The sequence below is a fragment of the Mus caroli genome, chromosome 2, assembly GCF_900094665.2.
Source record: "Mus caroli chromosome 2, CAROLI_EIJ_v1.1, whole genome shotgun sequence".
NCBI classification, from domain to species: Eukaryota; Metazoa; Chordata; class Mammalia; order Rodentia; family Muridae; genus Mus; species Mus caroli.
Window position 1 is genome coordinate 125,726,865 of NC_034571.1, and position 14,448 is coordinate 125,741,312.

The 14,448-nt window shown below is 43.2% G+C and overlaps 1 protein-coding gene and 1 pseudogene across 1 annotated transcript in view; both read right to left on the bottom strand.

Annotated features, from left to right (window-relative positions):
• Fermt1 (fermitin family member 1) overlaps positions 1-3,654 on the bottom strand; it is a 47,056-nt gene extending 43,402 nt beyond the window's left edge. Inside the window, exon 1 of the mRNA XM_021150110.2 lies at positions 2,944-3,654. The gene's annotated coding sequence lies outside the window, so the exon portion shown is untranslated. The remainder of the gene's footprint in view (positions 1-2,943) is intronic.
• Positions 1,675-14,448, bottom strand: part of LOC110307109 — a 36,252-nt pseudogene continuing 23,478 nt past the window's right edge.

Consider the following 14,448-nt stretch of genomic DNA (forward strand, 5'->3'; position numbering starts at 1 on the left):
GACTTATAAAAAATAACCGCAACTATCTAAAGTTCTGTTATTTTCTTTTCTCTACCGGGGTATGCATTTCTTGCCCATATCAATTTTGGTTTTTCTTTTCTACTCTTTTTTTTTTTTTTTTTTTTTTTTTTTTTTGATTTCTCTGAACTATTTTGACAAAACACAATAAACCATGGCAACCTTCCATGAGATCTTAAAGTAACTTCTATATTTACTGAAATATAGTTTGTGTGTGATAAAATGTACAGATTTTAATGTAGCAGTTCAACACATTTTGTAGTATGCAAATATACCTCAGTACACTCTGTTTATTATAAGGAGCTTCCCACTAAAGCCATTTCCCACTGAAACCCTCTCTTTAGCATCTCTCGTAGATCAGTGTTACTATATTCCTCCTACTAATATTGGTACCTTCCGTATGAGAACCCTAAAGTAAAAACTCAGCAAACTAACTGCATATCAGTCATCATCTTATCTTAATGTGTATGATGACAGAGGCATATGACAATCAGTACTGTGTCTGTGTGTTTGATTTACTTAAGCTCTTTTATTTCTGTAGTGTTAGGGTGTCTAACCCAGGGCCTTGTGCATTCTAGTCAAATGATCTTAATACTGAGTTATATAGCTCCAATCCAAAGGAAGTCACTCTTAAAGCACACGATAAGATTTCTTTTGGAGACAAGGTCACTCTACTGTCTCCACCTTGCAATCCTCTTGCCTCAGTCTCCCAAGGGCTGGCACGGCAGGTATGTGCCATCACTCTTAGCTCTACAAAGGTTTTGTATACATCGTTGGCAAAAGATAAAAAAAATCCAAAAAACAAAAACAAACCATCAAAAACCAGACAGGAGCGACTGGTCAAAATTTTAAGATAGGGTTAGGAGTTCAAACCCAGTTTTCTCCTAACTGGAGGTGCTAAAGGCAAAGCAAGCAAACAAAAACAAATACAACCCAGACTGTTAAGATCTGGTGGTTTTAGGAAAATCAGAATCCAAAGCAGATAGAACTTCAACAAAACTTGATGTGGGCTCAAATGATGTTGCTAAGTTGGGCTTTTAAAAGGATTTTAAATAGAGGCACTTAAATGACTGTAAGGACTCCTTTCCATGTCCCTATGCAAGAGAGTTTATGAGAAGAAGCCCACGCTTCATAAGGTCTATCTCGAGGGACCAACTGGACTAACATTCCCAAGACAGCACTCCTAACCGTGACACCCAGTCTCGTACTCTGAGACCCAGCCAGCTTCTGTGGCTCACACTCTGCAGTCACAACAGGCAGACAAAAAAGTAGATGCAGGGTCTGCATCAATCTAGCAGACCCATCTGAAGCTGGGGCAGACCCATCTGAAGCTGGAGTGGTAATGGTGTAAGAGGGGCACTGCCTTCATAACAATGGATGATTAAACCACCAATGTTATGCCACCACGTGTTCCTCTCAGATCTGTAAGCCCTAAGTGAATTTCAAAAAATGCATGAGATACATTGACTGCCACAAATCCAAAGATCGACTACTGCACATCTGAAAGTGGTTAGGACAGATTTAAGGTGTTTGAATAGAATTCAAGAGCTCAGGAGTGCTTTATAACCAGAGGTATCCCGAGTACAAGGATGCGGGGGGGGGGGGGGGGCTGTCAACACAGGTCTTCCGGAGGACCGAACGACCGATTTCGGTCGGTTACTGATTGAACTGGCCAGAATGCTTGCTCTCCTCATCAGCCTGCAGCATTTCTGCATGGCTCATTAGCTCCTTCACTCTCACCAACACCCATTTTAAAACGAGAAAACTGGGGTTGAGGGAAGGTAGGGTACCTCACGGCAAATCATATCAAGTTCCGTGGGGGACCCAAACAGGAACCATCGCCTTTACTCTAAACTTACATCACTCTGAGAAACGTCCTTGGTGATTTTGCAACAACAGAAGAGAAAAAACTCTTAACACGCGAATGAATTCTAGCTTTTTAACAACACCTATCATTTCTACAAACAGATCAGCAGAGAAGAGACAATAAAAACAGCCTCTTCAGGGCCAACTCGACACGGAAGAGCCTTGCAATCTCCAAAATGCTATTTCTTTTCTTTTCTTTTCTTTTCTTTTCTTTTCTTTTCTTTTCTTTTCTTTTCTTTTCTTTTCTTTTCTTTTTTCTTTTCTTTTCTCTTCTCTTCTCTTCTTTCCTTTCCTTTCATTTCCTTTCCTTCTTTCTATCTATCTTTTTTTTTTTTTTTGAGGCTGAGTTTCAAATAATGTTTTGTACATAAAAAGCTAACTTTATTTTTTTAAAAAGATGATTTAGTTTTGCTCATTTTCTGGGCCTTCAGGGTCAATTTTAAAACAAAGGACACAGGGTCCTTAGTTTTCCTGATTGGAGTGATTAACCCATTTGTATAGAAAATGGACAGATCCCTTACAACGAAAATTCCTTCTAAAATGAAGACGATCTGGTTTTCCCACATTCCTTTCCTATCTCTCTGCGCCTTCAGTTTGGCCTGAGGTTCTCATCCTCAACAACAAGTTGTTACTTGTGGAGCAAACTTCAGCTGGGTGGAAGCTCACCCAGGGAGACCAAAATAGGAGGCAACAAGGCAGCTTGGATTTACCTTCCCTGGTGAAGGTCGCACCGTCCCGGTTCAAAGAGAATGCGGGGAAGAAAAAAGAAAAAAAGTCCGGAATATAACACGGACGCTCGGTTTGGCAGGGTGTCGCAGGGTCCTAGGTGCCCAGCCACCTGTCCTTTGCCCATTAATGAAAGCAGCCCGCGCCGACCGAAAGCGTTCCTGTGCACGGCCAGATTCCTGGGCCGGAGGTGATCACCTCCAGACAAAATTATTTCAATTCAACAACCGTTTAACTGCACAGAGCTGCAGAAAAGAAGGGGGGCAGGAGTCCCAAGTCTTCGCGGCGGGAGTTCCAGCCTGGCTAATCCCAATCCGCAGCGGGAGAGCTCACCTGCTATGGAGCCTGCGGTGTCCAGTCTGCAGCCCGCACGTGGACAGCTGCGTCCCCAGAGGCCGCCTTGGGCGAGCAGGGGTCTCGCGGGACCGCACCAGGGTACAGCGGGTCGAGTGACGTTGCGGGGACCTCGCGACAGCCAGTAGAGCTTCTGGAGTCCGCCGCCCAGCGCCCAAAGCGCGGTCCGCGTCTCGGGGCCACAGCGTGGCGGCGCAGGCTAGCGCAGAGGGCAGGTGGAGGCACGTCCAGCCCAGCCTGCTAGGTCTTGCTCTCGCTCCGAGTAGGAGAAGGCTGCAGATACAATAAGGGTTGAAGGGAGCCGCAGGGCTGCTCCAGATGGGAGCCAAGCAGCCTGGAACACACTCCCCCCCTCCCGCCTCCACTTTTATATGGCTTTTCCTGGACGCCGCCAACGTTCTGGGTACCCTGAAGCCCTCCGGTACTGGCCCAGGACCCAAGGCCCAGCAGTTTTCTCTGCCTCTTAGGTAAATTCGTCACTGATACCCGGGGCCAGGGAGAATCCCTGCCTGTCTGCAACTGTCTATCTATGCAGAGTTCTGGAGCAAGCCTGACCAGACAGGTGGCATGCACAGAGGCGATTCACCTCTGAGTAAAAGGGTGATGTCAGTCCTCCAAAAAAGGTGAGGCCTGGCAGGAGGAAGCCCCCTCTGATCAGACTGAGCTCCAAGCCAAAGGCTGGACCACTCCTAGAGTGGCTCACCGCAGGCAGTCATCTGTTATTTTCCTGTTAGATTCTCCAGACAGCTGCCCGCCCAGGAAGTGTGGGAGACTTTGGGTAATTCCCCCCCTCCCCCTGTACAGCGTACATTAGGATGAATGCTTACTGTGCCAGGCCTGGGGCAGGGCCCTGGGGATACAGTGGTTAAGAAAACAATAGTTCTTTAACTGGAAGTAAGTAGAAGGCTGGGTGGCAGCCGCTCCTTGGGAAACTTTATGCATCATGCTGCATCATTGGTACTCAGTATGTGTACCAATGAGGTGACTCTGCCGTTAACTTCTTAAATCGAAAATATCCCGAAATTTATAGTTAAATCTTTGTTGTTGTTGTTGTTATTCGAACATCACAACATTTAGGAACTGCTTTGGCTTACAAGTATTTTACATTTGAATTAAAAGTTCGGTGGTACAGAGCTTCCAGGACACACACCATCCTACATTCTAGCCCCAATCCCTAAATAAATAGATAGCACTTGAACTTTATCAACAAATGCAGGGTTTTAAGGGCAGAGGGCTAGGTTCCGTGGCAGAGCACCTGTCCCTGAGTTCCTTCCTCGGCATGCGCAGAAGAAATTTTACTAATAAAATCATTAAGAATTTAGGGGAAATACTGGCCAGTTTTATGTCAGTTTGACAGCAAGCTAGAGTCATCGGAGCGACGTTAATGAGATTGCCTCTGTAAGATCTGGCTGTAGGCAAACCTGTAGAGCATTTCCTTAAGTAATGATTGATGTGGGACACCCCAGGCCGTTGTGTGTGGGACCACCCCTGGGCTAGAAGTCCCGGGTTCTACAAGAAGTCAGGATGAGCCTCACTCCTTAAGGTTTCTGCCCGAGAGTGGGGGTGGGGTGATAGGATGGAGTGTTGGGGTAGTGGCCAGGTGAGGTGCTGGGAGGTAGTGTAGTGTTCCTGACCTGACTTCCTCGGATTATGAACTTAGATATGGAAGTTTAAGCAAAATAACCCCTTTCCTCCCCGACTTGCTTTTGATAATGGTGTTTCATCACAGCAACAGTAGCCCTAACTAAAACAGAGGAAGTTTCTTAGTACAGTTAGCCATAGGGATGGGGCTGTCACCTGACTCTGCTTTTCCCAGGTCAATATGCTTAGACTTTGGGCAGCCGGCATTCCTTTACTGACCTGCTTTCTGAGAACTCTGCTCCTGGACAATCAGAACTGAGTCTGTACAGGTTCAAGGTCTGCAGTGTGACCTTAGAAGATTAATGGCTCTTTTACTACCTGTGCAGGCTTTCCATCCCACTGAAAATTGCAATAAACCTATACTAAAGAAAATTGTATTAAAGAATCCCTTTGGATTGCACTAAAGAGTTCAGCAACGTTTAGGTGTCCTCCTTGCTGTTATTTAAAAAAATGTATACAGATGCTCCTCGACTCAGATAGGATTACATCTCCAAAAGCTCATTGTAAGTTGACAGAATCTTGAAGTAGAAATGAATTTAATACACACTCTTCAAATATGGTTGGTAGCAAGGTTTACCAGAGAATCGTGTTTTTTTCCCCCCACCTCATGATAGGGTGGCTGGCAGGCTGCTGTCCCCAGCAACAAGGGAATATGTTCCAGCCCCCAATCTTAAAGCAGTGCTTGTTGCATCTGAACCTTGAGTTTTCAACCATGATTACAAAAACAAAACAAAAACAAAAACCAGCCACCATTCTCAGAAGGGTTTTGCAGTTATTGCAGTTCATTTAAATGGAATATAATAGATGTATTATTCTGTGTCTGTCTTGTTTGGTTAAATATATTTGTGATTTTTCTTCTATAATATGTATCCTAGACTTGTGATATAAAATTTTACTTATCACTTGGTTATTTTAAGTTTTCTGAAATGGGTAGAGATCATGAGTACAAGATGGATTAGAAAGTGTATTCTAGACTTTAACATTTCTCACCCTTCCACACACCCATGTACACATACACACACCCACATATACACAAACATACCTATGCCCACGTACACACATCCACACACCCATCCTCATGTACACACACACACATCCTTTATAACCCCCACCCACCCACCTACACACATATACACACCTACCCTCTTTTTCTCTTTAAAGCACAACAGAATCAATACTGAGTCTTTTATTTATTTAATTAATGCATATTAATCAGCGGTGAACTTAATCTGCCTATTTATTTCCTTAGTCACTGTGTTAGCTAGATGTGGACCTAGACAAGGTAACACAAAAGGAAAACACACAGTGACTTATCTTCAAATTTTACGTGTAGTGTGGAGGAGTAGGAACTAGAGAGGTCTAATTCTGCCAGGTGTATACAGTGGAGGCGTGGCTCGAGAATTGGCTTCAGAAAGGAGATGAATCATTTCCTTACTGGTCTTCAACAACTTCACCATGTGTGTAATGTGTTCTGGTCATAGCTACTTCTCCTATTACCGTCTCAACTTCTATCAGACCTCCCCCCCTTCTTCCTAGCAAGCTACTCTACTATTTTCATCTATTCTCTCTCTGTCTCTTCTCTCTCTCTCTCTCTCTCTCTCTCTCTTTCTCTCTCTCTCTCTCCCTCCTCCTCTTTCCTCTCCCCTCCTCCTCCCTCCCTCTTTCTCTCTCCCTCTCCCTCCCTCTCCCTGGTGACATGCTGAGTTTAACCAGGGTTGCTTGTGTGCACACAATCACAGCTGCTGTGAGTTCATGAGCTGCATGGCTATGCCATATGCAGAAGATGGCGTTTTATAGCATTTTTCTGCACAACCCAGTCTTACATTTTTTTATACCCTTTCTGCTGTTTCCTGATACCTGGAGCAGGGCGGGACATAGATGTACCTCCCAGGGCTCATCAATCAAATGATTCACATCATGTTTATTTTTATTTAAAAAAATTTTATTAGACATTTTCTTGATTTACATTTCAAATGCTATCTCTAAAGCCCCCTATACCCATCCCCCACCCTCCTCCCTAACTCACCCACTCCCGANTCCTGGCCCTGGCATTCACCTGTATTGGGGCATATAATCTTCGCAAGACCAAGGGCCTCTCCTCCCAGTGATGGCCGATTAGGCCAACCTTCTGCTACATATGCAGCTAGAGACACGAGCTCAGGGGGTACTGGTTAGTTTATATTGTTGTTCCTCCTATAGGGTTGCAGACACCATTAGCTCCTTGGGTACTTTCTCTAGCTCCTTCATTAGGGGGTACATCGTGGTGCGCACTAGGCTCCGCACCACGATGTACAACGTCCACAAGCAGAAGAATTCTCAATTGAGGAACATTGAATGCCTGAGAAGCACCTGAAAAAAATGTTCAGCATCCTTAATCATCAGGGAAATGCAAATCAAAACAACCCTGAGATTCTACCTCACACCAGTCAGAATTGCTAAGATCAAAAATTCAGGTGACAGCAGATGCTGGCAAGGATGTGGAGAAAGAGGAACACTCCTCCATTGTTGGTGGGATTGCAAGCTGGTACAACCACTCTGGAAATCAGTCTGGCGGTTCCTCAGAAAATTGGACATAGTACTACTGGAGGATCCTGCAACTGCTTGTGGACGTTGTACATCGTGGTGCGGAGCCTAGTGCGCACCACGATGTACAACGTCCACAAGCAGTTGGACATAGTACTACTGGAGGATCCTGCAATACCGCTCCTGGGCATATAGCCAGAAGATGTCCCAACCGGTAAGAAGGACACATGTTCCACTATGTTCATAGCAGCCTTATTTATAATAGCCAGAAGATGGAAAGAACCCAGATTCACATCATTTTTACTCAATATGAGTTTCTGCAAACAGAAGCATCTTTGACCAAGGCTGAGAACAGCACTCATTTATGGGTATAAGCAGAAATATTTAGAAAGCAGCTTGACAACAAGCTTATTTAGCAAAATAGCCATGGTGTGCTCCTTCAGAGGTTTGCTAGGATCAGGCTGACTGTATCAGACATGAGTTCCATCTTGTGCAGCAGACTTCAAATCTAATCAGTAAGTGGATGGTTACTCCCCTAACTTTCATGCCACTCCTGTGCCAGTGTGTGCATCTTGCCTGGCTTCCTGCTACTGTACCTTGCAGAGTCTACAGCTAGACAAGACTGTTGGTGACTGTCCTTCCCCACCAAAGTCTGTGTTGCGCCTTCCAGGACTAGCCAGAGAGAAAGGAGTTTCTAGGTTGCTTCCCACTTGACATCTTGGTTTTGCAACCAAAGTGTGTGGTGTTTTCAGAAATGGGATTCTACCATGTAGTCTCTGGTGGGTAGCCAAGAACAACAATAGATTGTATCACTTTGGTGACTTCCTATTCTCAGAAGTCCATCATCAACAATCCACCCGGAAGCATTTACAGGGGAACCTCTCACTTGGCACTGAGATTTTCATTTAATAGCCTGTGGCTTCTGGAGTATCATCTAGCCATGAATGGTACTCAAAAGAGGTGGTGATTTTTGAGATAGAACTTTAAGCTTCAGATAAGATCTTGATTTCTTTTTTTTATTAATCTTTCAACTTCATTGCTTGCTACTGACAAATTCAAGTATTTTATATGTATTTGGAAATTTGCCCATTTCTTCCTGTTTCACAATTGATTGCAGTTTAGGTTTCCTATATCTGTTCAATAGGTTTTTAGATCTGTTCTAAGGGTTCTTTTTTTTTTTTAGGTTTATTTATTTTGTGTATATGAATACACTGTATCTGTCTTCAGACATACCAGAAGAAGGCATTGGGTCCCATTACAGATGGTTGTGAGCCACCATGTGATTGTTGGGAATTGAACTCAGGACCTCTGGAAGAGCAGACAGTGCTCTTAACCACCGAGTCATCTCTCCAGCTCCAGATGAGCTCTTGATAGGTTTTGAAGAAAGTTTTGCTCTCTCTCTCTCTCTCTTTCTCTGAGGGGTGGGGGATCAAACTCAGGTTCTCAGGTTTGTGTGGCCAGCACCATCTCAGTTGTGCAAAGTTTTTATTAGCCTGCTATGTCTTCCACTTCCCTAGCTGCGCCCTGAAGTTAAGCTGCACACTGATTGTGACGGATAGATGGAGAAAGCTGCTCGAGGAGAAAAAGCGGTGGTGTCCATGTCCTGTCATTCCTGGATGATGGCTTTATTTGTTAAGATGAATAGCCTCTTACCCAGTACAAGTTCCTACATCAAGATTTTAGCTTAAACATGCAAAAATGTCTGGCAACTAAGTAAGAAATGCTGCATATACATAAGATTTTATTTTCACAGAGTTCTGGGGATGTACACAAAGGCAGTGGGTTCAGCTGTACAGAAAGAAACTTCATTCTTTGTAAAAACTTTTTTTTTTTTTAAATCACTGGAGTCCTTTCCACCATTGGAATGGCCAACACTTTTTATGCTCACTACGCTGCCCTTGCCGTAGTGGAAAGAGCATGTCTCATGCATCCCTGGATGCACCCCTGGATGAAGGTAAGGGGATAACAAGGCATTCCACAAATGCTGTGCTGCAGCCGCTCACAGAAGCGTGGCTGCCATTCTTCCTGTCTCTCAGGACCGCCTCTTACTCCCTTTTGCACTGTATCTGTCTTAGTCAGAATATACAGTGATAATTAAGTTTTCTCTCTACCCTTGACTATAAATTTTCCTTCCCTGGAGATAATAGTTACCTAGTTCTCTAGAAACTTCTTAAAGCAAATGACAGGATCCTTATACCTTCTGCTTTTCTCCCTTTAGAATATCTTGTTGACTGTAGTAAATGGCAGATAATTCCAGGGCTGCCTCCCATTTTTGAGAAATCTGATCTAGTATTTGTGGAAATTCCCTTGATTCTGTCACAGTCTAGAAGTTAGAACTCAAATCACCTAATTGCTCATGAAGCTATGCTCCAGGCTGACTTAACGCCTTGTCATTCAGCTGCACACAAACAGGTAAGACTTCTGATTTGAAAGAGAGTAAGGTGAGAAGGTAGGATATGCTGGGGTTTTCAGCCCTCCTGATGGTGGCACAGGGACTAACTTGGTGGTAGTTGTGCAGTGCCTGCAGTGATGACTGGTGCCAGCAGGGGGCACACTGAAGCCGAGGTCAGATGCAACGGTGTCTTCCTCCAGTCAGTCCTAAAGCATGACAAGGTGGATACCTAGTTCCACCCCTTGCTTGCTGTACTCAAAGATGCTGCATTTAATGCTTAATTATTTTTCTGTTCAAATAGCCCTGGTGGATTCTGTTATTTGTACCTGATACAGAATGTGGCACTTAGAAATAAGGCTAGTGGTAGGCAGAGCTTCATATAAGGGGAGGTGGGACAAATATTTCAGACTGGAAAGTGATGACTCCTATTATGCTCTTGCTCAAACCATATATATATATATATATATATATATATATATATATATATACACACACACCTACAAGACTCAATATGAGTTGACAATGGCAATGGACATCTATATCTATGTCTATGTCTATATCTATATATGTTTGTGTGTATTTTTTATGGGTATAAATATAAAATATTTGTATGAGTATGGTGTTACTTACTATATCATAGGCAGTTTGCTATACTCCTCCGAAAAATGATTCCTCCAGCTCCCAGCTATCATTAACTTCCAGTAGCCCCTCAGCTAGAAGTATGACTTCATGTGCCCCTCTCCCATCCATGATGGAACATTGACCAGCTCTCGAGCCTGTACAGGGCTTGTGTAGTGAACCAGAGCATTATAAATTCATCACTGAAGTGGCTGTGCCAGTGGCAGAAGACAGCATTTCATAGTGTTTCTCCCTCTGCTCTTCCATTCTTTTGACACCCTCTTCTATGATGTTCCCTGAGTCTTGGGTTGGGGGTTGATATGGTTCTCTCTTCAAGGGCTCAATGCTCAACCGTTACTTACTCTTATCTCTTTGTCAGTTATGAATCCCTGCAATTAACTGCTACCCACCGAAGAAGGGAGTTTGGTTGACCAAGGCTGAGAGTAGCACTGATTGATGAATAAAAACATAGACATTTAGGAAGTAGCTCAACAGTGTGTTCAGTTAGCAAAGCAATAGTGGTAGGTTCCTCCTAGGCCAGTGATCCCAGAACCGTGGTTTTTTTGATCATGTTTACAGCACCAGAAATAGATTGCCTCCTGGGAGTGAACTTCAAATTCAACCTGCGATTTGTACCCTTGTAACTTCCCAGCTTCTTTTGTATCAGTGGGCACATTGTGCCTGGTATGTGGAGTCCATCATGGGTAAGACTGTTGAGGACTCTTCCCAACCAGTGACCTGCATAGTGCATTCCAACAGTATAAAAGTTAGCCATCAGGAGGAGATTTCTAGCTTGGCTTTTCTATGTCTGAGAAGCAAAGTGTACGATGTCCTTAGCAATACGGTCAGTCTCTGTAGTTCTGGTAGGTAACCCATAGGAATGGGAGTAGCTGCATTATTTTGAGGACCTCTGGAACCCCCTGATCAGTAACACATAGGGAGATGTCCCACATCCACCACAGTGATTTTTAATAAATAACACATGGTGTCTAGGAGCAGCGTTGTTCATCCATACAAGGTCCTCAATCCAAAATCATTAAAATATTTTAAATTAGCTTATATGATTTTGGATTTATATATATTCTTCGTTTGGTTAACCATTATCTTTTCTCCTCCTCCATCCACACAACTGATTTAAACCATTCTACCCTCACTATTCCCTCTACTCTCTCTCTCTCTCTCTCTCTTCACTTTGTCTTCATTTAACCCTTTAGCCCCCAGTATTTCTCCCCCCTTTCTATATCATGTGTGTTGTGCTATCTCTAGCCTCCTTAGGAGCCCTACTTCACCGTGAGTCCTTTCTAACTTCCTGACACTCCAAATTAGACACATAAATTTCAATACTCAAAGCTAGGATCTGCGTAAGAAAGACCACGTGGTCTGGTTTTTCTGGGCCAGGTTACCTCACACTTAGTGTAATGTTTTCCAGTTATGTCTATTTTTTTCTGTGAATTTCACTTTTTTTTTTACAGCTGAATAATATTCTATTACAAACAGGTACATATTTTCATCATCTGTTATTTATTAATAGGCATCTAGGCAGATTTCCTTTTTCTAGTTAGTGTGGCTAGAGTAGTGGCATATGTGATATTTGAGATGCATATTGCAAGCTGAGAGAGGCGGTAACATTAGGGAACATGGTAAGTGGCATTTAGAATGTTGGTTCACGTTGATTACTTCTTGCCTGTAGCAGCAGAAATTGGTGTTTTAGCTACTTTTTTTTTATGGTTGTGATAAAAACATGACCAATTTACAGAAGAAAGAGTTGACTTGGCCTTAAGCTTCCAGAGGCCTAGCATCCATGAATGCAGAGTGAAGGCATGGTGGCAGGAACAGGACTCTGAGGATTCAGACCTTGACCTGTAAGTAAGACAGGTCAAGGTCTTTTCTTTCTTTCTTTCTTTCTTTCTTTCTTTCTTTCTTTCTTTCTTTCTTTCTTTCTTTCTTTCTTTCTTTCTTCTTTTCTTTTTTTTTTGGAGGCTCTTTCTTCAGATACCATTTTGAACCCATTTCTGTGGCTCCCAAAGATGCCAAGAGTACCTCTCTGGCATCAGTGTTCTGAGAAGAATGTGCTTCCTCCCATTGGATGAGGCAGGTGGCCCAGTTCCTTGGTACAAATTGCTGATGGCACAGCTGCTTCTGGTGCTTGGCCGCTGAGGATGCTCTGGGTCACTGGGCAGCTTTTAGCACAGCCAGCATTTGGGGAGAATGTTTTATGCCTCAGGCACAGTGCCTAGCTGTCATGAACCCTCATACTCCAAGAAAGCATCATTATGCAAATGAGGATATTCAAGCTTAAGAAACATAAGCAGCTCACCCGGGGTTACCTGGTCACTAAGGAGTAAATTCATGATTTGAGCTTACACTTATTTAAGTTACAAATCTCCCAGCACTCACACGGTCCGCATCCACAAGCTACACTACCTGTGCAGATTTCTGGCAGTCTGAGACTTGTTGCTGGGAAGGCTCTGCTGCTGACAGAGTTGCTTCTGGAAATCACTGAGGGGCACTTCATGGCCTCTCCCTTTGTTTAGATTGTCCTTTCCATGTTCTCTACCTTTCAGGCCTTTCATCATGTCTAATCTGCCACCCCTCTCTGTTAAGATTTAGTTCTGTGAACCAACACCCTGAGCAACAACAGGAAGGAGACCCTTTAACTGTTCCAAGGCTGATGTTTGATTATGTGGAACTGGACTGCACATTACAGAACTCAGATTGTTTTCAAAGAGCAGCTGCTTCTGGTACACTTTGCATGACATAATGAAGCCTATATGCCTCACAAAAGCCCCTCTCACTTTCATCCATGGTCAGAAAAGTATGCTCTTTCTCCCTAGACCCACAGGATAGAAGGGTAAATAATAAAAATATTTTTTCTTATTATGGAACATCAGTCTTGCTTGTCTAACATGTTGCTTAATGTGACTGTCAAGCTTTGCATTGTTGGATATCCAAATTTATTTAATTCATTGACTCTACTATTTTGGATAATTTTTATTTTCCTTCAATGTAGTTCTGTGCTAAATTTTTGTGTATGTGCTTAAGGACTTCCACATGATGAATCCACACACCTAGATTATATCAAAGATTATATGCTAAAGGGTTTTTGTATCATTACCAAAGTTCTCAGTCAAAAGATTGTTCACATGATCTCTCCAGTACGGTGTCAGAGCTCCAAAAATATTATTGCTTATTGCTACAAAGCACTGTTTTATAGCCACTACTCCCACCTTATCTTTGTATCACTGATGGGAAATCAAAACCGATGAAAGTAAATGCTAACATTGTCATATATTCGGAGCTTGTTTCACCCATTCATCTCTTTATGCACTTACTTATTGACTTCCTTATGAAAAACATAATATTCTTATTGATTATCTGGAACTCTCACATACCCATTACCCTTACTTCTCAGTCCTCCCAAGTCTGCTCCCCTACCCTTGTGGCCTTTCCCCACCCCCCAAAAGATTAAACAAATGAACAAACAAACAAAAAAAACCTGAGTCCAATTGTGTTGTTCACATAGTCCCTGGAGCATGTTCAAACTCCCGGTGGCCAGACCCTTAAAGAAAAGTGAGTCCCTCCCCACCCACCTCTGCCCGCAGCCCACCATTGTAAAGAACTGACTTCAGCATCCTTAGCACAATTTTAAAGAATTCTCTTCAATGGCTTCCTTTGTTGCTTTTTTGGGAGAGGTGAGGGTAGGGGTTGTCACAGGCGCCTTCTATGTCCCTCTCAGCTGACTAAAAATGTTCAGTAAGGAAAGCAAACCATGCCAAGGGGGGTGGCTATAAATCAGAGTGTTGTTCTGATTCTAAAAATTTACTGTTTGAACCTCAATTAAAGAAATTTAGCATTATGAACACTTAGTGGTTCATGTTCAACATTCACATACATCCCCTACTTTAATTTTTACAATAACTCTATAGTAATTTTAGGGTAAAGATTCAATATGGTCTAACAGGTGAACATCAAGTCTTGAACTAAAGGGTAGAGGGAAAGAATCGCCAACTCAACAAAATATGGGTAGGAAGGGTCTCATTTCTTTTCTGTTGCTGTGATAGAGTACTCTGACAAAAGCAACTTAAAGGAGAAAGGGTTCATTCTAGCTCATAGCTCCACATTATGTAGCCTGTCATTGTAAGGAGCCGCCTTCACATTCGCCATTACAAGATGGCGCTGATGGCACTGACACCCGTGTTCTAAGTAGTAAACAAGCAAGCTGCGCATGTGCCGGGGTAGCTTTCCACGCCATGTGCTCTGCCTTTCCCGTGACGACAACTCCGGCCGTTGGGCTGCAGCCAATCAGGGAA